Here is a 27,268-nt window from a genome sequence, read left to right as displayed (position 1 = left end):
CGCGGTGGTCGGCCTGGACGAGGAGTCCATTCTTCTGGTGTCCGACGTAGTGAAGTCGGCATCGTACTCGCAGCTCAAGAGCGAGTTGATCAGGCGCCTGTCGGCAAGCGAGTCGGCAAAATTAGACCACTTGCTGGCGGGTTTAACGTTGGGTGATCGAACTCCCAGCCAATTGCTTCGCGAAACGAGGCAATTGGGTGGGAGCAAGATCGGCGACGATCTGATCAAGTCGCTCTGGCTGCGTCGGCTCCCGGAGGGCACCCAGGCGATCCTAGCCTGCGTCTCCGGTTCCTTGGAGGAACTGGCAGCGACGGCCGACCAGGTACAGGAGGTGTACGTTCGCCCAACCATAGCGGCCGTTCAACCACAGTCAGATGAGGTGAGCGACTTACGGCGCGAGATAGCGGCTTTAACAGCCAGCGTGGCCGAGATGCGGGCGACGTTGGACGCTCAGCGTTCGAGTGCCAGATCGCGAGCTCGCTCACGGTCTGCCACACGAAAAGGGCGTTCGGGTAGCAGGTCGTCAAGACAGCCTGCGGACAAAGGCATTTGCTGGTACCATCGTAACTTCGGAGATAAAGCGACAAGATGTACGCTACCTTATAAATTCGCGCCTACCGCAAAAAACTAGGTCCGCGGGGGGTCTTGGCGACAGCCACCCAGAGCGCAGCGCCACGTCGCCTAACTATTTTCGACCCCCTCAGCAGGCGCAACTACCTCGTCGACACGGATGCGGAGGTTTCGGTTCTTCCCGTACCGCGGCATCATCGACTATATCCACAACCCCTCAAACTGGCGGCAGCAAATTCCTCCCGCATCAATACTTACGGGTACAGGCAAGTGGACGTGAGTCTTGGCTTGCGTAGGACGTTTTCGTGGCGTTTCATCCTGGCGGATGTCAGCTTCCCCATATTAGGCGCAGACTTCTTGTGTCACTATGGGTTGCTGGTGGACTTGCAAAATAAGTCCCTTATAGACCCCACAACCAACCTTAATTCGTCGGGTCAAATGGTATCTCACGCTGACAATAACCTTTCCGTTCTTTTGGAAGACATCACCGACCCTCGTGTTCGGACACTCCTCCAAAAGTTCAGCCAGATTACTACCGAGTGTAGTCTCTCGAAACCAGTGAAGCACAATGTGCAGCACCACATAAATACTACTGGTTCCCCGATTTTCTCGAGGGTGCGTCCTCTACCACCCCAGAAACTGGCTATCGCGCGGAAAGAATTTGAACAACTTGTTCAACAGGGTATCTGCAGGCCCTCAAACAGCTGTTGGTCTTCCCCTTTGCATATGGTCCCTAAGCCAAATGGCGAATGGCGTCCCTGTGGGGATTACAGAAGGCTAAACGCACAGACTGTTCCTGACCGATATCCGATTCCACTCATCCACGACTTTGCGCATCACCTCGCGAATTGCCGCATCTTTTCGACCTTGTACTTAGAAAAGGCATACCACCAAATCCCAGTAGCTCCTGAAGACATTCCAAAGACGGCAATATGCACACCCTTTGGACTCTTCGAGTTCACCCGAATGACTTTCGAATTGTGCAATGCGGCGCAAACCTTTCAAAGGTTCATTCACTCAGTCCTGCGAAACCTCGATTTCTGTTTCGTCTATTTGGATGATGTTTTGGTCGCTTCTTCCACTGAGTCTGAGCACTTAGCCCATCTCAAGTGCATTTTTCAACGTCTCCTTGAGGCCGGTTTAGTCCTAAACTTTGAGAAATGCAAATTCCTTCAACAACAGGTGAGATTCCTCGGCCACTCCATTTCCTCTGAAGGAATACAGCCCGACCCAGACTAGGTGCAAGCAATCACAAGCTTCCCGCGTCCAAAAACAGTGAGGGAGTTGAGGAGGTTCTTGGGCATGCTAAACTTTTACCGTCGTTTCCTGCCCAAGGCCACCCATCACCAGTCCGTTTTGAACGCGTACTTGACTATATTATAAGCTATAGCACTGCAAAATTGCATGGTACTAGGATGAACTTAAGGGAGGTTTCTAACTAATTACAAAAAATTGTAGTGATATACTATTATTAACTTTATTTAAGCAGATATCGGCATGGAGGGTATTTCGGAGCCCAGGCACCATATAGTGGCAGCCTCCTTCAGATTTTTCGGTTTGGTAGTTTCCGAGAATGGCTCCCTTAAAGAAGTGATCACTTTCACTTCAGTGTTTACACAAAACCTTAAAAACAACAACGAACAAAGAAGCTCCCCATTTGATTGTCACCTTTAACAAATATGCTAATGAGTTTGGGGAACAAAAGCATTGGAGGACCATACAAAATAACATCCGAACTGAACAAACATATCAACAAGTTCAGAAGTACGCATTCACTTTCCTTACCTTCCCATAAAAATCGAACTTTCCGATTGTCGATACAACAGAAAGGACGAAGGCAAGCAAGCTATATTCGATAAGTGATTAAGTAAAGTCTGCTTCACGTTCAAAAAAACCACTTCGAATCTAATCCATCCATCTGTCCATTGTGAGTGACACTTTCATCAACCCCCCATAGATCCTTAACGTACCCACAAAAGTACGTGAAAGTACATACAACATGGCTCCGTGTGAAGCAAATGTTTATTCATTGTATCTTAGAATCCCCATATAACATCCTTGATGAGAGGAGGACATAAATCGGCACATGGTACGAAGTGTAGAGTAAATATTTGATGACGGAACTCCACGTCAAACTTCTTGATTTCCTACGACCAACTTATTGCCATGGCCCAGGTAACATATGGTCCTACATCTGCAATTCTACTCATATGTACACCCTCCGAATCATGATATCTAGTATCATTAGTGTAAATCAACACGGGATCCTGTTTGCATAAACTACAATTTTCCGGATGTGTGCAATCCATTGAGATGCTAAGGTGTAAAACCCTTGCATGGATCTGGGAGTTACACTAATACCCATTAATGTGAACAGAAAAGGATATGATCTTCCTTCTGTTTGTCCACTTGATTAGGCGGATTTGCTAGTTAGATAACTTCCACAATTTACTGGATTATTCCTTTATATTTTCCGCAGAAACCAACTCCCACACTAATATATTACATATGTATGTATGTTTCGAAGCTACAAGTAAAGATAATATAATTGCCAGGAAAGATATCGATTCGGTATGAGGACTAATTAGTTGGTTTCCTAATTGAATGTCAGAACGTTTAGTGAGTCTTAGGTGAGTAGGGTTTTCTTGGGACGAACTCCGCCATGTTATTAACATAGTATGCTGGTCCCAAGCCCAGGTAAAGGAGGAGGGTTTGAGGCAACGTACTCTGTACTATACTCAGTAAAACAAAAATTAAATGCTGAGATCAGGGAAAGAGATAAATCGAGTATACTATGCTAAACCCTACCTGACCTCTCTTGGTGACAGGCCCCACGACAGGTCGACCAAGAAAATGCATACAATGTCGTTACAAACATGATGATTCGGATTGAGTCACAAGCCTCGGAGAAATGCTAGGGCGTCCACCTCAGTCAACGTGGCAGGAGGGGCCCCGGTCTTGTCGAAAACTGGGCAAGGTTTCTTGACGCATGGACGGCATCAGAACGTAAGCAAGTTAGTCTGAACACAACAAACAAAACAAATACGTGTCTGCACGCTAAATGTTAGTACCCTGATTGGAAAAACGAGGAACTCACCAGAGCCTTTCGAAGAAGGCACATTGATATCTGCGCTCTGCAAGAAACCCGGTGGTCTGGTGTCAAAAGCTGCGACATTTAACGCGAACGCGGTAAAAATGGCTATAAACTTCTCTATTTTGGTAACCGACACACTCAATATGGTGTTGGCATTGCCATCTCAGAGGGTTTCCGTGATGCCATTAAAGAAGTCGAACGATTTGATGATCCGCTGATGAAGCTCAACATTATATCAGCTGATCGCACTAACATATTCACTTCTTCACCGCGTACGCACCACAGACAGGTCGACCTGATGCCGAGAAAGATGCCTTCTGGCAATTTCTCGATGAAAAGACTTATCACGTGCCTGCTGACGATTATATAACCATTGCCGGCGACCTTAATAGTCATGTGGGTGAAAAGGCAGACGGTAACAGGTGCCATGGGGGAAAGGGGTTCGGAGAGCGCAATGAGGGTGGCGAGCGTATAATCGATTTTGCGGACACCCATGACCTTGCACTTATGAATAAATGGTTCACCAAACGATTGTCTCATCTTCCTACATTTTATAGTGGGAGCAGTAAAACGCAAATCGACTATATTCTCATAAGACGCCAACATTTTACCATTGTCACTGACTACAAAGTCGTTCCCTATGAGACCATCGCACCTCAACATCAGCCGTTGATTGCCTTCCTGCGAGTTAAGCCACCGATAAAACAGCGTGAGGAACGCACTGGCCGCCGCGCATTAAATGGTGTCGATTTGGTGAGAAGAAAGAAGAAACGATCTCACTCATACGAATGCCGACCATTACGAATGTGGAAGAATCATGGAACCAAATGAAAGACACGATCCACAAAGCAGCCTCTGCAACCCTTGCGGTCACCAAGCCGGGTAAGCGGTACATCAACCGAGATACTTGGCTTTGGAATGACGGCGTTGAAAAGAAGGTCCGTGAAAAGAAACGCCTCTACCACAAACTTCTCGACGATAAAACGCCTGCCAATTGGCAAATTTATAAGAATGCCAAACGGGAAGCAAAGAAAGCGGTCGCGGTTTCAAAAATCTTTACGATAAACTGGACACTCGGGATGGCGAGAGACATCTGTATCGACTTGCCAAAAGCCATAACGAAAGCACACAGGATATCGAACACTTCTGTTGCTTTAATGACAAAAACTGTGCTTTGCTTACCAACCGTCGAGCCGGAACGGATAGATGGCGAGGATATTTCGAGCAGATTTCAACTCAAGAATTTGCTCATCCTCCACTTCCACAATCATTGTCGACATTTGGACCAGTTCCACCAGTCAGCACAACTGGTGCTCAGAGATGGCGGCGAGGAAGATGGGGTGGCAACCCTATCGGCCAAACCAAAACCAAATGGCCGAGGAGAACCTCTATAGTGGTGGCACCGGGAGACGCTGTAATCACTTTGGTTTGGCGGCCGTGATTCAGTAGACGAATGCTCCAAAGGCCTAATTAGGGCGATCAGACCCGAGTCTGCACGGGGACTCATCTGAAGTAGCAAATTGGTCACGAAACCTTACCAGGGGTATACTGGTACCATGGGAACCGGGAAAGCCCCTGGACTCACATACTTCGGGTGAACTCCTGCTGTATGTGAGGACAGCTCGGTTATTTGCGGTTGGCCCCCCTAGTGGGAGTTTCATGATGGTTGTGGTTATGCTCAAGCGAGAAGAGACCTTCGGGCCTCGACGTGGTGTTGCGTATGAACACGGGTGCTGTACTCTTTAGTTCGGTAGAGATTTAAGTAATTCTTGCATCCACCAGTATGAACGCTAAGCCATGCACTTGGTATAGACTGGTACCGTTGTTGCTTGTCTCAGCGGGGCTCTGATTGTGGTCACAAAATCAATCCGTGTCTGAAGAGGACCGTAGGATTAAGTTTCACGACAGGTGCCTACGTAAAACACCATGGGCTTCACAGTCAGCACAACTGAAGTCGAGGAGGCAATAAAACAAATGCTGTCGGGGAAAGCAACAGGACCTGATGACATCGCGTTTGAGCTCTGGACAGCAAAGAGCTGGGACCAACACTGCGCTCAGTGAATTCTTTAACCAGGTTATTCAGGAAGGAAGAACACCATCTGACTGGCAAGAAAGTATCACTGTTCTAATATGGAAAAAGAAAGGTAGTCCAGCAGAATGTTCAAATTACCGTCCGATCCGGTTACTTTCCCATACCATGAAGATTTTTGAATGCATTCTTGACAATCGTATTCGCGAAATCGTTGAAATAACTGTGAATCAAGCCGGATTTGTCAAGAACTGCGGAACTACTGACGCCATACACGCTGCGCTGTTACTCATGGAGAAACACCGTGAGAAGCATCGCTCTCTTTACATTGCCTTTCTGGATCTAGAGAAAGCGTTTGACCGTGTACCACACGAACTCATCTGGTATACTTTTCGACAACACTTCGTGCTAGAAGAGCTCGTGCGCTGCGTCCAATTGCTCTACCATGATCCGAAAAGTAAAGTTCGAAGTATGGCAGGTGTATCAAAACCGCTTCGTGTCTCCATTGGTGTTCATCAAGGAAGCACCCTCTCACCACTCCTCTTTGTTCTTGTTATGGACACCGTCACACGGGACATCTAACGTCCAGCGCCCTACACACTGCTTTATGCAGATGATGTTTTCCTAGCATCTGATAGCAAAAATGATCTCGAGCAACTTGTCCAAAAATGGAATGATCGCCTCATGTAACACGGTCTCAGATTGAATTTAAACAAAACTGAATTTTTGACGACCGATCCCCATGAAAAGGCACAATCACTGTCAGCGGCAGTGATCTGCCCAGAACTGACCGATTTAAATACCTCGGGTCAACGCTATCAGCCCATGGAGAACTGCGTTATGAAATTGCTTCACGCATTAACGCAACCTGGATGAAGTGGCGTTCCACAACTGGTGTTCTTTGTGATCGACGTATCAACGAACGTCTCAAATCTAAAATTTACGGCAATGTCGTCCGTCCAGTGGCTCTCTATGGTTCTGAGTGTTGGCCGACTATAAAAGACAATAAACGGCATCTTGCGGTAATGGAGACGAAGGTGCTACGTTGGCGTCAAACGTTTAGATCATATTCAAAATGAGGATATCCGCGATGGTTATGGGGTTGCACCGATCGTGGAAAAATTGCGAGAGAGGCGTCTTCGACGGTATGGTCACGAAATTCGTGCCAACGAGAATTCACTTCTCAGGATTGGTGTGAACATCGAAGTCGATGGTAAACGACCAAAAGGCAGACCTAAACAACGGTGGCTTAATACGCTAGATGGGGATTTGAAAGCCTCGAGATTGCACCCAGATCAGGCATTCGATAGAGCCAAATGGCGAAGCCGGTCACGACCAGCCCACCCCGCTTGTGAACGGGACAAAGGCTGAAGAAGAAGAAGAAGTTGACCTCTGCTTTTCTAACAGAAAACAGTCAACTGGGATGACCCTTTGGTGGTCTTTGAAACCCAGGTTCATTAGAAAACCAAACCGAATATCAAAGTGAAATCCAAAATTAACTATTCCAAATATAATCCTAATGTGCAAATGTCTCTAACTAAAATTAGATATTTATTCTCCCAATGAAAAATGACGACGGCTTATTGAGCGCAAAAAATTTCAACTCCGATAAAGTTTTTGCGATTTTATCAATTTACCAATAAATTGGCTAACACATCAATCATTATATTTCCAGCTGGTTTTACATTTTTCAAATTGATAACATCATATCACAACATTTCATTGTAATTCACAATCAATTTTCCTAAGAAAATCTTTCATTTTTAAGTAAGTTGGTAGGAAAAGTTGCTCGCTTAAGTCTTTTGTTTTTGCAATCAGAAATTTTGTTAACCGTCGAGGCAAATTGAGGCAATAGTCCAATGGATTTTTTTTCAATTAGCCGGAAAGTATGCTTTGCAGATACCCATACTTTAGCTGGTTGCTTTCTCAAGAGGAATCTCAAAATCTCACTAATCCCCTAGAGACTAACAGCATGCCATCCGGTGAAAATCTTAAAATTGTAACGTTTTATTGTGCATCGATCGAGCATCGTTTCTTTTCAAACTCTCGCACTCATCGTATCTCTCCAAATTAGTTCCAAATAACTCTCCACTAGACAACAGGATTCGTCCATATTCCATTCCGCACTCTTCTCACCAGATCTCTCGGCCATCATAATCCAATCCCACACCAGGGACCGTAAATTTTCCTTAACAAAACTCCAAACCTCTCCGAAAAGCCTTGAGTTTGAGCGCAATAAAATTCTGTCACAAGCCCGTTTTTGAGGAATATAAAATGTTTACATGTATGTTTGCAATGGACATTCCATTCGATCAGCACTTTAAAAGACATTTTATAGCAATGCGGTCCAAACCTAGGCCATTGTACTTCAAATATCTCAATACAACGCGGATTCAAGCCGAACACACCTTTAAGTCGGGCCTACATGGAATATGCTTGCGAACTAGCAGACCTTTGTGGTCACCTTCTTGGCGACTGCCAGCAGATATGGCCCAAGTATCTTCCAACAGGTATTACTGCACGTGAGTTAGAGAAAGATCACCTGAACGAACTTACACAGGTAAATGTTTGCTCGTTGCAGAAGTCGATCTTTTCTTGTTGAATGTGACCAGAGCAAGTTACTTGTAAGCAGCAGCAGTTGAAGATACGGATTCAGAGGTTGCAAACTTGAAAAAGGTTCTGGGGGAGCTGATATTTTTCACAAACCTTTCTTCGACCCAAAAATAAACTGCGGTTGCCGCTCTAGTTATCCGATTTACAGCGGCAGTAAAATGACACTATAATTTAAGACACCGCCTTCTTAAGATTACTTTCGATCTATATGTAACTAAGTAATACTTAACCCAAGAAACTTTCATCAGATCGTATTTTTAAAATTTCACAAATGTTTGAAAACTCTGTGTTACCCCATGGAGAGCCAAAGAGCGCATGATCATGACACCAAATAGCATTAATGTGGAATACCACCAATAGCACTCTAGTATTAGTGCTGAAGAAAAGACTGTGCAAAGATGACGGCGGCAAAGATTGTGGTGTTGAATACGTAGGGAGGTCCACCATTCGTTATGATTGTCAAAAGAAATGTACTACAGAAATTCTAGTGGTCGGCCATAAAATTCACACCTCGTTCCGTCGCGGCGCGATCGCTGGTCATCGTCATCAGTTTTGCTAACATAGTAAAAGGTGGACAAAAAATTCAATCGCTTTTCGAACCCGCGCTACCTTCCGCACTCAAACTGGAAAATATATTGTTTCCCTCGATCCCTGTACGAGTTTCGCAACTCTGTGTGGTGATGAAATGGAATGCCGGAAGGGTCGCATTTAGGACCTGATCTGGTTTCACTCGATACAATGTTGAATGCAACTTGACGGTAGTGCATTTCATTACAGCTCCTAATTTTGTGGTTTAACTCAATCTTCAGTGTTGCATATCTCAGGCAAAAGTGTGTTCTTTTCGATCGATGCAATCGCTCGGTAGTGATCAATGGAAAATTCAAAAAGTGGGCTCGACTGTCAGATAGTGAAAAAATTCCATACAATTTTGCCAAGTGGAGTGCAGTAGTGTCCGGTATAGAAATTCCATTAATCGTTAACGTCCACTGGTGCGGATATAAGTTCAAATCCAAGGATTACTCCGACAACTGGTCAGCATATTTGGGATAATATCATAAGTCAAGTAGACAGTACCTCATATTGGATTCCCTGCCTAGATCTCCAATAGATCAGTCTATCGAACAGCTCTGGGCAACATACATCGATCCGATCTTCGTCATCATATCCATCACAGCGAAGAGATTATACAAGAGCGCAACATGGCAACGGAATAGAAGGCAAGTCCAGACTAATACCTATCTACAGTGCAATTTGTAGTGCTCAATAACGACAAACGACATGAAAGCACAGCATAGATGCATTTATGGCACACATCTAACAGCATAACAAGTAAAATATTTGCGAGATACATTTTCCAATGGACCAGTCTCCATGGAAATACTTATCATGATTTCTTTCTCATTCGACTTCAATTTTGCGACCGCTTCAAGCTGCGTTAAAGGTGTCTTAACTGCTGCAAGACTAGTGGCCCAACAAGATGAGATCCCAACCGAGATGACAACATAAATTCCAATCATGGCATAAAGTTGTTTCGTCGAATTCTTTCAAAGACAGTTCGTTGTCAGTTTTAATATTGTCGCTGTTATTGGCAGCAAAATAACAATTACTAGATGGAAGATGGTAACCGCAGCGGTGCTACTGAATGCATGCTAAGTACTTGGGAAAATACATTTGAAATGAAGGGACTTTTATCAACTTTCTAATGGCTATTATCGAAAGAAAATGTTTGTTTAAAACTGGGTGAAATTCGAAATGTAAATATCTCCACTAGACAGCACTCAAACCCGGACGTAACGTGCGAGTATCCTCCTTATCATTCGTAAGCGTTTCAAAACAACTTGCTAACCAAAGCTCAACTGCTTTCCAAAGTGTCCCTGGTGTCCCTGAACCACCTTCGCCCAACAATGGTTGCTATTCCCCATCTTCGTACCCATTTTCCTATTTACCGCGTTCCTGCAACATCGAAGTCAAAACTTTGGAAATGCATATCTTGAGTCGAAGTCAACGTCTTCATGGAGGCTTTACAGACGTAACAAGAGGGTATGGAAAAGTGAGAATTCCGCCCGGGCCCGAATTTTGCTCAGGGGTCCGGATACCGGGTAACTCCCGTAATCTTCACGCCAGACCCGAACGACTTCCTTCCCGGACCCGATTTTTCTACAGCTCAAACCCTTGGTTGGCATACAAAGTTCCCTATTTACCTACTGTTTTTGACAGCAGTCTCTCTACTTCCTCAGGCGGTCATCATAGTCAATGAAAAGTCGATCGTGTGCGTGCTTCACAGGCCCATCGAAGGATTTGTGACTACCCGCAAGTTCTTTGATAATGCGGTGTACGCGGAAGCTCCTGTTTCCCTCACCAGTGTAATAATAATTTACTTTGCCCATGGGGTACACTACATTGATTGTCCAAAGGGTTTCGGTCGGTATTGGAGTTCACCACGACTCGCAGCAGGTAATAGAGCCTTCAGTCGCTTCCATCTATCGATCCACTTCGACTCAGCGAAATCCCTTAAGGACGTGGCCGACAACCTGAGCAATGTCGAAAAAAGAACATTTTCAATGACAGCCAGATTACTAAACGCAACTGCCATCTGATCAGCAAAGTACATTTTAAATAAGGCCGCGAAAACGGATCTAGCGTTGCTTATGCCTTGGCAACATCTAATTCGGGACCACCGTCGGTAAATCAGGCTTCCTAGATATACAAATTTATCAACGGTCGTTAAAGCTCTGACCATTAATGCCCACTCTGCCTCCTACAGGGTTTGTGTGTGTGGTGGGGGAGAAGCTACAACTTTTGAGCACTCAGGCCGTGTTGGCCCATTGTACTCGACACCCCCATCTAACGGAATATTCCGGATTCGCTAACATATTCCAGGATTTCCCTTAGTGGATTTGATGCTACCCGTCGCAACTGGAGAACATCGGCACCAAAGTTCGGATGCTTGATGCGTCCATAGGCGGGGCACTGTTCCATGTATACCGCTTCCTCATTCCAGGGGGGACACGTATCATCTTGAATAATTTCTATTCTGAACATATGCCCAACTAGTGAATTATGGCCTGTCAGAATGCCCACAATACTACGCATGTTCGGTTCTGACAGGTAAATTTTGGTGTGTCGAGCAGCATTTAGGCTCTGCCACCTGTCATTGTGGGAAGCTTGTTCCCAGTTTTTGAAAACAGACTTAGCCAATGCTACTGATACTCCAATTGCTAGTTCCGGTCCCGGCATAGAGGAGATTGATTCCTCTTTCGGTAAAGCATCCAAGATTTCATTCCCTTCTACGCCGCAGTGATCAGGTACCTAGAGTAGTTCCACCGTATTGAATCTCGAGATAAAGTTCAAACAGTTTCTGCATTCCTGAACGATTTTCGGGGTGATCAAAGGACTACGCAGGTTGGCTATCACTGCAAATTGCGATGCGACTGCCCTTCAACAGCTTGTCGATCACCCAGTTTGCCGCCCCTAAGATCGCGCACACTTCGGCTTGAAAAACCGTCGCATATTGTCCCAAAGGAAAAACCCCCATGTCGAGGGAAAGTTCCGTCTGCACACCCCATAAGCTGTGGGCGTTCGTTTCATCTTTAACTCTACATGTTTGTTCCAAAGAAGTTTTTTATCCAAAGCGACTCCCAGATAATTCACTTCTTCGGAGAGTTGGTAGTACCCATCATCTCAGGGTGGCAAACTCCATCCAGTTTTCTCCTTTTTGTGAATAAAACCATTGTGGTTTTATTTGGATTAACTGAAAGACCATGTCTGAGGCACCAGCTGTCTATCAAATCAACCGCACGTTGCATATTCCTACACACCATTCCAAGATCCCAATCATCAGCAAGCACAGCCACGTCATCAGCATAAGCTTGAGCGCGTATTGGCAAATTTTGCATACTCCGCAGAAGTGGCGAAAGCACACCTCCTTGGGGGCAGCCCTTCGTTGCTTCTGCGGTCAGATAGTGATCGACACCCATCTCATCTACTTAATTAAAGCATAATCAACACCGTGTGTTCTGGTGGCATCACAAAGTTTTTGAAAAGGCGCGCAATCAAAAACCCCTTCAATGTCCACGAAGACCCCCATGGCGTACTCACCATTCAAGATGGCATCCTCTATCTTTGTAAGCAAAGAATAAAGTACACACTCACAGGACTTTCCACACTAGTAAGCATGTTGGTTTTCACTAAGTTTGGTTTTTGGTTTTCTTAGGACGCACCCTAAGTGTGTTTCCACGAATGTGACGCTCCACCAGTCTCTCCACACCTTTCAACAAGAATGAAATCAAGCTTACCTGTCTGAAGTTCTTTGGATTAGAATAGTCATCTTTCCCAGGTTTCGGTATGAGGACTACCTTAACCTTTTTCCAAGTGGAAGGTACGTAGCCCAGAGCAAGACATATTCGAAAAATATTTCTTAGAGGTTGCTCTAAGCGCTCCATACCCTCCCTTAGCATTGCCGGATAGGTGCCACCCATGCCAGGCGCTTCGAAATGTTCAAAGGACAATATGGCAGCTCTCACCTTTTCATAGGTAACAGCCGCGTTCGCAGTGTTCCAGTTCCCCTTGCAGCACTTGCGTGTTGAACTGGTTGCAAGAACCGTCAGCTCTCCCCCTACCACTTCTCTCACCCATTCTCCCTGATGGTATACTTGCAGGAGGCTCTGTACTGAAGCCAGTCTGGGGCTCGAGACAGTACCGCCGGGTTTTCTAAGAGAGTCCAACTTGGCCGACTTATCCCGTTTAAGGACTCTGCACAGCCTTGAAGTCTCTCTTTCACCTTCCAGTTCCTCACAGTACGCTCTAAAGGAGTCTCGTTTCGAACACCTAACGAGCCTCTTATATTCACAATTTTAGTTCCTGAAATTTAACCAGTATTCGTTCTCATTACTTTTGCAAGCACGGTTCAGAAGTCGCCTGGTTGATTTCCTAAGTTTTCGCAGTTCTCGGTTTTACCGAGGAGCCGTTTTACCGCTTTGGCCTCGGGAAATAGGACAAGCATCTTCATAGCACTCTAAAACTGTGCAGTTCAGAGCTTCCAATTCATCTTCCAGGGCCAAAGGGGCCCTTAATCATCTAGGGAACTGTACTTTATTGCCAAGCAGTTCATTGAACTTTGTCCAATCCGTTTTACTGATCCAATGCCACAGATTCTGTTAAATCGAAACCATCGCTCTTGCACCAGAAAAATGTAGGGGAAGTGCAGCAGCTTTGTCAACCTCGCTGCCAACAGATAAGCGGAGGCTTTGGCATGCTACAAGTTGATTTGACCAATCTGTATGCTTTTCGACATAAACTTAGTCTAATGTGTTATCAAAGACAATTAGAAGCGTGTGCGGCAGTCCGCATGTGACGGGGTTTCCCCCACACCGTACCGCCAGAGACTCGATCCCCTCGTGTTTGATTTCTCTGAGAAGAGCCTCCTATATCATCATCATGAAAAGTCTCATCTCATCCCGCAGAGCATTCGTCTATTTCCCACTTAGCACCTTGACTGGTTTGCGGTGCCCGGTTTGCATAGATTCGATCACTCGAACTGGTATCAAGTCAGTTCCGTTCACATCTCTGGTTCCCCTTTCTTCCGCCTGTTCCTAGCAAGTAGGATTCACTCTGTAGTTCCTTCACCAGTGCGAACCCCCATACGGGGGTCCCGCCCCTGTATGCACTATCCTCCGCGCGCAGCTTCATTTTGGGAGAGCGCACCAAAGACGCTCAATATTGTGTGAATCGAAAACCATCATTGTTCCTCGCTCTCAAAATGGAGATGATGCTCTATAGTTTTCTGATGAATTTCAATCTACCTAGGAAAAAGTGGAGCACCATATGTTGGCTTTCCCTGAGCCCATTTAGACTCTTTTAGTCCAGTTCGAATACCAAGTTGAAACCCTCCACGTTTATAGAATTCTCCTTCCTGGCATTCATGAACTTTACCCTCCAGTGTCCAAAGTCCATGTCCGGGTTCCATTCACCCAGCATACGGATGATATCCTCTGCCTTCCGTCTACGGCCCAACATCCGAAAGGTGCCTTGCGTGGCTCAGTGTTCACAATAGTGAACTTGGGCCGACCGCAGCTTCGTCAGTGCACTCCAAATGGGAAAGCCCATCGCAAAAACCTTGATTGTTAAATCATGGCTTCGTTCCAGGCTCCAGCATTTTTTTTCCACAGGCATTCCAGGAGGATAGTAAATTATCCTTTGACATTTTGCCGTCCTTGGAGAAAACTCCCACAGCAGCAGTCAGAACAGAGGCTGCAGCTTGCGCATACGTCCTCTTCCTTCATGCCTTCATGTCCGTATTCCTATTGGAGGGACCAATTTCAATGAGATCTGTCTCGCTGATTTGATCACCTCTCGGCACACCGGTCCTAATCCTCGCGGGACGCGTGGATGTAAGCCCTGGTGCTGAGCACAATAAAGCGTTGGCGACAACAGAAGTATTGGTCTTACGTTTCTTGCACGCATTACCGCTGACAGAAGAGTCTGGTGCGTCCAGTGTGAATCTCACCGGGGTTTCCTGTTTATCCCCACCTTTCGCCAGAGATTCCGCGTCCTTGCGCCCGATTTCTCTTGCATTAAACTCCTCCACGTTCGCCAGACAAGGCAGAATAAAGAACGTTGCCGGGAGGAAAATCGGTGACAAGATACAACCCTGGAGGACCCCACTTTTGAGATTTTAATTGGGTGCAGCACGATAATATCCAACACGCTAGATACACTCGCTTTTTCCGTTGTCGAAAGTCCTCCCGAAATCGATAACGTATCTTTTGATGTGTTCCAGGGTTATTTTATCTATTATCTTTGCGACAGCAGAGAGCATATGGATACCTTTCTTTTGAATTTTAACGATCATTCCTTTCCTCCAATCTACGCAAAGGTCTCGTATTCCTAGTATTTCCGTATAAGTGGAAGTAGCAAATCTGCTGGAACTGCGGCTACAGCAATAAATAATTCTTTGGGGAGACCGTCAAGCCCAGCGGCGTCAGTCCGTTTGAGTGCATTCACGGCCAAAATGATTTCTCTTCTGTTTGGAGGAACAGTCCATATCCGCATGCTACAATGACTAGTCGTTTGATCTTCAAGAGGTAGAACTTTACCCAATGTGTACGGTTAGGAACCGTGGTGAAGTCCTCTTTCCATGTCTTCAGGTGCACGTCAACGTGGATGAGAAGTTGACCGCTAGCATCCTTCACAGGATCATTGAAAGGTTTGCGATCATATTCAAGTTTTTTTGTGACGCAAACCGCGAATCTGCCCCTGTATACCCAAAATTCCTGAGGCAACACTATCCCAATGTTATTTTATCCTTCGAATTTTCCTTGCAATTACTAGATGCAGCTTTTGCATGGTTATGGTTTACCTGGGCTATCTTAGTGTTGGCCATTAGCTCCGTAAGTGTCTGGAGCTATTCTTCACTGTCGGAGTATCAGCCTCCTCCGCCGACATGGCGCTTTCCTGCAAGTCGCAGTCCACCCTAAGCCCTAGAAAGTCTAGATATGGTTTGTGCTGATTTTCCTCTTCACTGGGCAAGTCTACTTCCCCGCTTGATCCAGCCCTTTCAGCCTCTATGGCCTCCAAGGTTCCCTCGGTTGGCCTTTATTGGCTGTAGTTCTTACAGTAGGCCAATGTTGATGTTGACTGCTTGATGCCCAATTTTGGGTGTAATTGCTTAGCTTGCAGTATTTTGCGTCCACCTGGTGGACCAGTTTATGTGCGGTACGAGGTACCCCTTGTTTGTTTTTATTTCTCTTCTTTGTATTCTTGATTTGTTTACTCATTTGATTCCCTCGAGAATTAGGGTTAGGAGGTGGCCATGCCATATCGGCATAGCACAGTAACGTCAAACTTACTCACTGAGGCAACCAGGTATCAGTGAGGCTCCGAAAACAGTCAGTTATCCCCGACTGCAAACTATCAATTGGACACGGTTCGCATAGGAGGAGGTGATTTTCGACTCCCCAGTCTAGGTTCATGGCGTTTTTGTAATGGTAGGGTCATCTCGTACAGAATGTGGCTATCATTTTGGTATACGAGAGGCTTTCTCCTCGAAAAGAGACATATCACCGTCAGAGAGAGACAGGTTGGCCCCAGGGAGCTATATTCCGCATCAATCTATCCTGCAGTGCATTGCTTGACCCCTGGACTACTAGATTCTTGAGCTTGCACTTGCTGGGTTGGAGGAGGCCTTCGACAATGCCAGACCAGGTCAATTGCTTTACACCGCCTCGATGAAGGGATGTGATCAGGTAGGATGTGGTATAGTGGATTTATCCCACTCACGGGTTTTGCTGAAGATAATATCACGTAAGTTGCTTCAAATCCTCCTCGACCATTGGGCTGGCTTCGGATGTCTTTGAAGAGTGCTCCTACGTCCTCTCGCAGCAAGCAGCTAATAGAACACTTTTCAATGAGTGAGGAGGCAAAACTTAATCAGTTACTGAATGAGTTGTTGTTAGGTGACTGTACCCCCCGGCCTATGCCTCGTAAAATGAGGGATAAGGTTGGCTCGGAGCTGCTGATGTCACTCTGGCTGCAGCATCGCTTGGCCTGTGCGGACTCGGGATCGCTGGAGATGTTGTCCGCCACGCCCGACAAAATACACGAGGAAATCGGAAATACGGAGCTCAAGTGACTAAATGTACCACCCGATGCACGTTTAGCGCAACAAAATACTATCCGCGCTAGGTGCCTCGGCGGCGGCTACCCATCGCGGGCAATAGCATCCCCCATATTAAGCGCAGACTTCCTATGTCACTATGAGCTGCTGATTGACTTGCAGAACAAGACCTTAACAGACCACGCAACCCCTGTTACAAACGTCAGGGAAGACATCTACCTGCCGAGATGACACCCTTTCTATAATTTTCGAGGACGTTGCCGACCATCGCATTCGCGCACTCCTCCGAAAGCATAGCAACATAACTGCCGAAAGTAGTTTCTCTGAGCCGGTTAAGCACGATGTGCAACACCACATCAACACCACCGACTCTCCAATCTTCTCAAAGGTGCGTCTACTTTCACCCCAGAAGCTTGCTGTTGTGAAGAAAGAGTTCGAAGACTTGATGAAACAGGGACCACAGCAAACCACAGCAGACCACTGATCCTCTCCCTAAACCGAATTGCGAATGGCGGCTATGTGGATATTATAGGCATCTGAAAACAGCTCCAGACGGATATTCCATTCCACTCATCCATGATTTTGCGCACTCACTAACGAACTGCCGTGTTTATACTACCTTGGATTTAGCCAATGCGTACGACAAAATCCCTTTCGCTCCCGACGACATTCTAAAGACGGCTATCTGCAAACCTTTCGAGCTCTTCGAGTTGACTAGGATGACTTTCGGCTTGTGAAACGCGATGTAGACTTTCCAGAGGTTCATCCACTCTGTCTTACGAAACTTGAACTTTTATTTCGTCTACATGGATGATATTTTGGTCGCTTCCTCTTCAGAATCCGAGCATTTAGAACATCTTGAGTGCATTTTTTAACGTCTCCTTGTGCCCGGACTTGTAATCGACTTTGGAAAATGCAGATTCCTTCAGAGGCAGATGAAATTTTCTCGGCCACCTAATAACCCCTGACGGCATCCGACCCGACCCAGACAAGATTGAGGCGATTAAGAGTTTTCCACTACCAACCACGGTGAAGGATCTGCGAAAATTCTTGGGTATATTGAATTTCTATCGTCGTTGCCCAAAGCCACTCATCACCAAGCCATCCTGAACGCCAACTTGCCTGGGCCCAAAACTAAAGACTCCAGCAAGGTTGCGTAGTCCGCTGAGGCCATTCATGTGTTCGAGACAGTCAAACAACAACTTATTGATGCAGAATTGCTGACATTTCCTCAGCCAGATGTACCCGTAGCTGTATTCGTCGATGCTTCAGATACAGCGGTACGCGCTGCTCTTCACCAACAGGTGAATCAAATCTGGCAACCATTGAGCTTCTTTTCGAAGCAGCTCAACGCAATTACAGCGCCTACTAGCCGCCTCTGCAATGAAATCCTTCTTCCAAATAAACTCAAGATCGTGCCTTTTTAGAGATTTTCGTTTTCTTTTCTAATAAATTTGTCATCAAAGACAGACAAGCAGAAATTCAGGCACCTTAAAATCAGTTCTATTTCAACGAAACCAATTGTTACTCCGACCATTGTATCTAACCAACTAAATTACAAATTAAAATATTCGCAAACCAGTTAACACCTGCACAGAGCACAAACATGCTTACATGATTACATGATTGCAATCATAATCATAGCCTGTGATTATGATTACAATCGTGTAATCACAAAATCACGCTCACTCCTGATTATAATCCCAATCGTAATCATAGGTAGGTAGGTATCGGTGGCCGCTCCGAGGAACCCAATTAGCGCTGTTGTGCGCCGTTTTGATTCCACAAACTCCTAAGACCATGACTGCTGTTATGAGAGCAGTGGGGCAGAGTTCAGCCGGCTGTGGTCTTCAGAACCAGTCCGCAGCGTTCACGAAGGAAGGCAACTCTCCCACCCTGCAGCTATCTTTCTGAGATCCCCATAGAATGGTTTACCCAGTGTCCGTAGCCTGACTCTAGCTAGAGCTAAGCAATCGCAGAAAAAGTGCATAAGGGTTTCCATTTCTTCTCCGCAGCTTCCGCAGCTATGGGAATTGTAGGGTATGCCGAGCCTGGCGGCATAATCCTCTATGAGCCAGTGCTCCGAGTAGACTGCTGTAATCTTGAATGCATTTGCTCGCGTCTGCCACAGGAGCTCTCGTGATCGGGGTATGCTATAAGCGGTCCAAATCTTCCTTGACTTGGCACAGCTGATAAGTTTTCGTCATCTAGGGCCCGCTGCTGCTAAGTAGTGCAAGTAGACTCCGCCCCTGACAACCGCCAGCGAAACACCGACTGTAGTCACCGAGGGGTTACCAAGATCAGAGCCTAGCCTGTCCAATCCATCAGCCCGCTCATGCTCCTCTATGCTCCTATTCCCGGGAACCTAGAGGGGGGGACCTTAAACGTGCCGCCCAGGCTGTTCAGCGCGCCTTTGCACTGCCCCACCAGCCTGGAGGATGTCGTCGCTGAGTACAAGGCCTTTATGGCCGCTTGGCTGACGGTCAGAATGTCGATGTTACGCTTGAGGCTCGGATCTCGCTCCAGCCATCGACCGACTTCCAAATAGTACTTCCGCTTGGAACACACTGGCGAAATCTAGGAGACTATACGACTTGGATACGCTGTGTGTATTCGAGAAATCCCCCACGCCGACTAAATAGACCATCTTTGATCCATCGGTAAAAAACACTGAGTCATAACCTTGCAACACGCCGGCCTTCCACTTTGCCCTGGTTGGAAAGTCCACAGCAAAGTTCAGCTTGCATGTGGCATAGCCCGTGGGGAATGCCCAGATTTCTCGAGGACTTCGCTGCCCGGTATCCCCAGTCAGGGGGGCTTACAGGTTGATCCCTTCCATCAGTGGAGTGGCTGGAGAGAAAGCATGGGGAAATCAATTATAATCTCACCCAGTTTTTCACCGGCCATGGAAAATACCGTCGATGCCTGTACAAGTTTAAATTGAACACCGGACCTAATTGTCCAAACTGCGATGGAGTCCCAGAGGACCCAGCGCACGTATTTTTCCAATGTCCTAGGTTCCTGGAAGAAAGAAGGAACCTAGAGGAAACTCTAGGTAAAGTGCTATCACCGGAAAATTTTGTCCGGAGAATGGTAGCTTGCCAGGAAGACAGGGATGCGATCAATTCCATGATCGCAGTAATCCAGGAGAAACTGCGAAAAGCAGAAGAAGTGAGGAAGGTGCGGTTACGAACATCGCGGGATGACGAAAGGAGACCTAGCTAAAGTAAGCTAACTCCGCCCCGTGATGTAATACCTAAAGGTGGTTCCACGGGGTAGGGGGGAGTCCGGGGTGGTTTCAGTGGGTAAAAATTCATTTGGCGTGCCCACGACAGAGTGTTTTGAAGATTTCCACCTCCTTACAAAAAAAAGACAGGCAGATAGACAGACAGACACACATTGAACCGATTTTAATTAGGTTGTGTTTTGCAAACAAAGGCTTAAAAAATGATTTATATTCAATCAACCCTCACAAGTAGAGGCGTAATTATCTGTTGTTATATTTTTTCCGAACCAAAGATTATTTGGCGTTCTGCACGTACTCGCCCTTATTAGTCCAAAACCCAAACATATTTACTTTCGAAATTCAATGTTTACTCTCCCCGTCAGCCATCTAAATTTCATTGTTACGAAGGTCAATAACATTCTCAAGATACATATTTTGTATCGGAAAATCTAAGAGCGAATTCTGCAAGTTCCTCACCCTTTTGCCAATCATAAAAATTTTCATAGCAAAATGGGTTTCATGCCGTTCAATACGTTCCACAAGCTTCGACCCTTTTACTCCTTGGGAACGAGGGGCTTATTCATGGTTGTTTACGATTAAATCCAATTTCAGTAGATGTAATAAAAATCCTGGGAGTTTTACGTGGCAGCAGTACCGGAAGGATGCATAATTTTAATTTTTTTTTCAATTTTTATTGAAGGAAGTTGACTAAATGTTTGTAAATATCTAGAAATTTATTGGATTAGGATTTATACTCGAAGAACCTGTGCTCAAGCTTTAATCTTAAATCTTAAAAAATAAGCAAGTCTGCGGGAGACCATCGAAGTATCTTTCTTGATTTGAATAAAAATTCGGATAGCTTAGTTCATCAAACTCTGGCGGATTCTCCGAACCTAAAATATTTGAGAGGAAACAGAAACGCTGTAAATTATGACAACAGAGTGCCCACATAATCGTTTAGTATGTGCGAAATCCCCGCACGTTTGATATATAGCATTGTATCTTACCACTTCCTAATGTCTATACTTTCTCAGTTCTTGCCTAAATTTAGATATCAAATATGTTCATCTTCTTTGATTTGGTTATTCCAGACGCCATGAGTCCCAAAACTTCCATTGAAATGAATTTATTTGATTATTATGATTATTTTCGTTGTTCCCAGATTGCTTTCTGTATCCCCAGCAGTTGGGAGCTTTGTTTCTGTATCTTCGATTCTTAGATTTTTTTCGCTGCTTGAAGCAATTGGGCTTGCTCGATTCCTTCGGTGCCGCTTTGAATGTGCCGGCCAGCAAGCCATATTTTCTGGTTTTACAAGCATACAACCAAGAAAAAATATGAGATACATAGTTGGCAAATGGAATATTGTCTTTCCGTGTAATAATGTTCAAATAACTGGTTTTGTGTGACTTACTTTCTATGCGTTCCGTCTATTAGTGCACGGTTACGTGTGTACCTCAACTACCACACCAAACCACGGACTCGACTATGGCTTAGTTCCATGCTGGCTTTGTGATTCGTGAAATGTGATTCGACGGTCTACATGGCCTAATCTATCGAATATTATTTTAATGCTTTAATATTTTGACTTAAAAGTGGTGGCCATGGGAGAAATCAACCTCACTGGCACACAAAGACCCGCAGATAAAATCATGGCAAATTAGTGGAAGGCGTCTGAATAAATGACCTAATGTGATCAAGTATCTGAAAATGAAAACCTAATGGGTATTCAGATACGGCAACAAGCAGAAACCGGTTGCATTCATCCAAGTAGTAAAATTAGTATCTCAGCCTTGGTGGAAAACTTGTGCCGGCTGGCCTTTATGAGCCCCAAGGAGCTTTGCATTTGCAAAATATTTTTAACTTTACATTTTAATCATTTCCTAATACTTTGAATCACTAAGTTAACACTTCCCTTGAACTGGTTTCTTTATTAAAATTTCTTTTCATTTTCATCTACCCATTTTTGGACTACGACGGAACTATTCAAAGAATCTAGTTCAGATTCTTCATTGAAGAAAACCTTACCAAGGTGTCTTCATCTGAGATCTGAGGAAGCCGAGCAGCTGCATAAAAAGTGCAGGGCCGTCTCCTTCTCCTCCTCACGTTGGCTGCACATAGCCGAAACCACCACCCCAACCTTTCCCATAAGGTAGTTTAAGGAGCAGTGTCCCATTAAAAGCCCTACTGGGCTTTTCATGTCCCACTTTTTAAGGGACAACAGAAATGCCGCTCTCTCTGCAATTTCATCCTTCAGAGTAGACTTAACAGTGATGGCCGCATTCCAAAAGCTGGTTCTGGCCCCACCATTGTGTATCCAAACCCTCGGCAAAAAGCCAGTCTGTCAGCCTCCTCATTACCAGCGATGTTTGAGTGACCCGGCAGCGACATCAGAAATGTTTCGTTCTGTCGGCCAAGCCTCAGCAGCACCTGATGACAACTCCCCATCAGCTGGCTTGATATGTCCTTGCTGTTTAGTGCTGATAATGCTTTCTGGCTGTCGGAATAGTTTCGAATGGTGCGAATCCTCCAATTTTCGTCGCAGACATTCTTCTGCTACCAATGAAGTGACATATATCTCCGCCTGGAATATGGTCATGACTTTTCCGAGGGGTCTGGCCAGTTCCATAATCGGAATCCCTGAGAACACCCCTTCGCTCGATCCGCCTTCCATAACGGACCCCTTCGGTGAAGATTATTAAGTGTGCAATATGACAAGACTCACAGCCATTTATCAACCATTCCTCTCGTTGGGTGAGGTGAGATGCCATGTCGAATGTTGCTTCAGTCCAATGGAAGATCGATATGTGGAAAGAGAAACAGGGCGATAATTGATGTAGTCGTACCGTTGGACCGGAGCACTATTGAAAAGCAACAGGAAAATATCCAGAACTACGGTATTTTGGCGGACGATACGAAGCAGACTCGGAGACTACAAAATATCCATGTAATCCTGGTCGTAATTTGAGTGACGGAATTAATCCTACAAAAATTTTGCATGTTGCGCCGAAAATGATCGATCTAACAATCAAACTATAAATGGAGATGCAAAAAGCGGTCGTCCCTGCGACTGTTCTATAGTACGTAGTCTCCTGTCCGGTAGCAGTCTGGCCTATTACCCAATTGCGATCAACATATCGCTGTAGGGAAGAACGGCCACGGCAGTGCTCCGAGCACTGTTATGCCCATTGTACTATTCCCGTAAATCGTCTATTCAAGGGCTTCCCATATACAGCATTCGCAGGCTTTAGCGAATCTGAAAACATTCTCCAGAGGGAGAGAGTGTGCAAATTTTTCATTGAAGAAAACCTTACCAAGGAAGCCAGGCAGCTGCATAAAAAGTGTAGGACCGTCTGATCCTTCTCCTCATATTGGCTGCACATAGCCAAAACCACCACCCCAATATTTTCCATATGGTAGTTTAAGGAGAAGTGTCCTGTTAAAAGTCCTACTAGGGTTTTCATGTCCCACTTCTTAAGGGGCAATAAAAATGCCGCTCAGGCGACCTCAGATTCTTTAACAAAGGTTTTCGCCTACCGGCAAGAGTTCAAGTTTCTCCACTCGGCTGCATGAATCCTTCTCCTTTCATCCTTTAGAGTAGATTTGGCAGTGGCTTTTAAAAGCTGGTTCTGGCCCCACCATTGTGCCAATGAAATGACATATATCTCCGCCTGGAATATGGTCGTCCATTTTCCGAGGGGTCGGGCCAGTTCCATAATAGATTTTCCCAAGAACACCCCTGTGGCCGATGAGCCCTCCATAACTGACTCGTCGGTGAGGATTATTAAGCCTGTAATCTAAAAAGGTTCATGACCATTTAACGACTTCTCTTTCGGTGATCGGTCGGGCCAGTTCCATAATAGATTTTCCCAAGAACACCCCTGTGGCCGATGAGCCCTCCATAACTGACTCGTCGGTGAGGATTATTAAGCCTGTAATCTAAAAAGGTTCATGACCATTTAACGACTTCTCTTTCGGTGATTACGATAGTGTATGTCTTTTCAAAGACGAATCTGGAAACCATATTATCGGCCGACATCAGAGCTACCGGATGTTTGTCAAGGAGTTTCCAGATAGACGGATGGCCGCTTGATTGGTCGCCTTTCCACGCCCCAATGGTATCGAGTCTATTATGCGTCATTGACTGCTTTGCATTTAACCTCCAAGTGAATTGGGGGAAGATTTAGGATAGTTTCGAGTGCCGCAGTCGACGTAGTACTCATTGCTCCAATAATATTTAGGGAACCAAGCCTCTGAATCTACGGTAGCAGCTTTCTGCTGTTAGCAAAGTTCAGTCTCGGCCACCAGACGATGCATGCATACAATCAAAATGGGTTTTATTATGGATGTACACATCCAGTGTATCCGCTTTGGTGAAAGTCCCCAGGTCTTGCCAATTGGATTCCTACAGCACCAAAGCAATCTGCCTCAGTTTTAGCGGGGAAAGTAAGTCGATTTCGGGAGAGCCCCTTTTTTCCGAGACAAGGCTAGTTGAAACTGGGGGTCGTCTGGTATCCGGAGTTTACCGTTTACGACCACATCTTAACCCCTGTGACCATTCAGTCCTCGGCACGGCAGTCACACCTTGGCTTGGGATTTTTATTACCATTTGGCTTGGCTTGTCATCTCTCGTTTCCTGGACAATCTTCCTTACTGAACTCCCTCATCACGACAAGGTAGGTAATCGTCGAGGGAGTAGGGGAAGGAAAGTACTAACCGATACCTTTCATTTGATATCCCACATGGCTATATTTGGTGAAAAAAAATACATTCTCTTTTCCATGTATCAAGACCCCCTGCCCTTAAATTTGTCGTAGAATCATATAACTCACTATATGGGTGAACGCTCACAATTCCCACCTTTTAGCCAAATTTAGTATCAATCGCAATAACCGCCTCCGAGGAAAATACACGTGACAGACAGACGGACAATCGGACAGGCGGATAGACGGACAAATTTTAATAAGACTGTTTTACACAAAACTTTAAAAATGGGACAAAAGTGAAAGCTGTACGGACCTGGGGAAAACATTTTGCAGACATGCCTATTATGCTGTCTTTTCATTGAATTTCTATTTTAAGCTCATCAGAAAAATCCTTCAGGACTGGTTAAAGTTATCTCTTTTTTGCAAATTTACTGCAATATAAGATGGAATGTCAATATTACACTAAAGTAAATTATCATCGTCATCAACGGCGGAACAACCAGTATCCGGTCTAGGCCTGCCTTAATAAGGAACTGCAGACATCCTGGTTTTGCGCCGAGGTCCATCAATTCGAGATCCCTAAAAGCTGCCTGGCGTACTGACCTACGACATCGTTCCATCTCAGGCAGGATCTGCCTCGTTTTCTTTTTCTACCATTGATATTGCCCTTATAGACTTTCCGGGCTGGATCATCCTCATCCATACGGATTAAGTGACCCACCCACCGCAACCTTTTTTTTTTAATGGATGGAGGTGACAAATCTTGGAAAGACGCTGCTGCGCCTCGTTGCAGCAGTGCGTGAGATTCGCACCCACTAAAACCACCACCACTCTTCCGCCCCTCCCCGGGACCACCGTGAAATATTACTTCGCGGTCTAGTTCCCTACACCAGCACGTCGATATCGCGTCTCCCTCGCGCCGCCGTCCGAGCTCGATCCAACTCCAGGAGTTTTGTCTGCACCACGGCTACTGCCTCATTTACCGCCATCCAGCTTTCGTCCGACTTCAACATCTCTTCCACCAGGTTGAAGGGTTCGATGTCCGCCCCCAAGATGCTGTTCAACCTCCTTTTCTGCTGCAGAAATCTGGGACAATGGAACATAACGTGTTCCGGGTCCTCGGGTGTAGCACCGCATTCAAGACAGTTGGGAGGCTCGTCCAACTCGAAGCGATGCAAGTACTTCCTATAGCCACCGTGTCCCGTAAGGAACTGTGCAGGTGGTAACTCAATTCTCCGTGCTTTCGATCGACCTATTTCTCGATACACGGGATCAATGTATGGGTCCACCGGCCCTTGTCAGAGTTATCCCACCGTTGTTGCCACTTGTCACACAATTCTCTCCTGATGGCTTTTCGGAAATCCGCATTCACCTCGGCTGGTTTTGGCTTCCGTTTTTCATAGAGCCAGTGTGCCTCGCTCGCTAGAAGATCTATAGGGACCTTTCCCGCAATAACACACACTGCATCCGTCGACGCCGTCCTAAATGCGCTGCACACCCTTAGCGTAATTGGCCGGTATGCTGAACTTATCTTTCTCAGGTTTACAACGTGGTTCAACACTCCCGCCCAGACAGGGGCCGCGTATAACAGGGTCGACTTCACCACTCCCGCGATGAGTAGCCTGCGACTATACTTCGTCCCTCCCGACGGTGAGACTTCGCTCGGTAGTAATCTGGCTGAACTTTTGGAGGAGTGTCCGAACACGAGAGTCGGTGATGTCCTCCAAAAGAACGCAAAGGTTATTGTCAGCGTGAGATACCGTTTGGCCCGACGAATTAAGGTTGGTCGTGGGGTCTATAAGGGACTTATTTTGCAAGTCCACTAGCAGCCCATAGTGACACAAGAAGTCTGCGCCTAATATGGAGAAGCTGACATCCGCCAGGATGAAACGCCACGAAAACGTCCTACGCAAGCCAAGACTCACGTCGACTTGCCTGTACCCGTATGTATTGATGCGAGAGGAATTTGCTGCCAGCCCCGCGGAGCTGGTATACGGGGAGAACCCAAGACTCCCAAGCGATCCGGTTTTCGACAAGAGATCGGGTCTCACGGAGTCGGGGTTGGTGCGTCTGCTGAGGAACAATCTCCGACGCATCACAGCGCCACCACCCACTCGACACTCGCCCATACCTGCCTGTTCGGCCAAGGAACTGGACACATGCACGCACGTGCTGATCAGGACGGATGCCGTCCGGAAGCCGCTGCAGCCTCCATATGAGAGCCCGGACCGTGTTCTCGAGAGGGGAGAACATTTCTTCCAGCTCAAGGTCGGCGGACGCAAAAAGGCGGTCTCTTTGTCCAGGCTGAAACCCGTGTGCGCCCCGAAGCAGCGTCGTGTCCGCTTTGTGGATTAACGGGGAACGGAGTTCCGGGATCGGTCGCCGAAACCCCGCTAGGTTTCGTCTGGGGGCGGAGTGA

The 27,268-nt window shown here is 46.1% G+C and overlaps 1 protein-coding gene across 2 annotated transcripts in view; it reads left to right on the top strand.

Moving 5' to 3' along the window:
* Positions 1-8,693: 8,693 nt before the first annotated feature.
* The window catches only part of LOC119660381 (F-box/LRR-repeat protein 7), a 64,909-nt gene continuing 46,334 nt past the window's right edge, over positions 8,694-27,268 (top strand). Inside the window, exons 1-2 of one of the 2 annotated variants that reach the window (XM_038068904.1) lie at positions 8,694-9,337; positions 9,404-9,523. The gene's annotated coding sequence lies outside the window, so the exon portion shown is untranslated. Of the gene's footprint in view, positions 9,524-27,268 lie in introns of both variants that reach the window. The other variant, XM_038068903.1, reaches the window with a different exon arrangement.

The sequence above is a fragment of the Hermetia illucens genome, chromosome 6, assembly GCF_905115235.1.
Source record: "Hermetia illucens chromosome 6, iHerIll2.2.curated.20191125, whole genome shotgun sequence".
Lineage (NCBI taxonomy): Eukaryota > Metazoa > Arthropoda > Insecta > Diptera > Stratiomyidae > Hermetia > Hermetia illucens.
The sequence above is the reverse complement of the archived record's forward strand: the minus strand, read 5'-3'. Positions and strand labels throughout refer to the sequence as shown.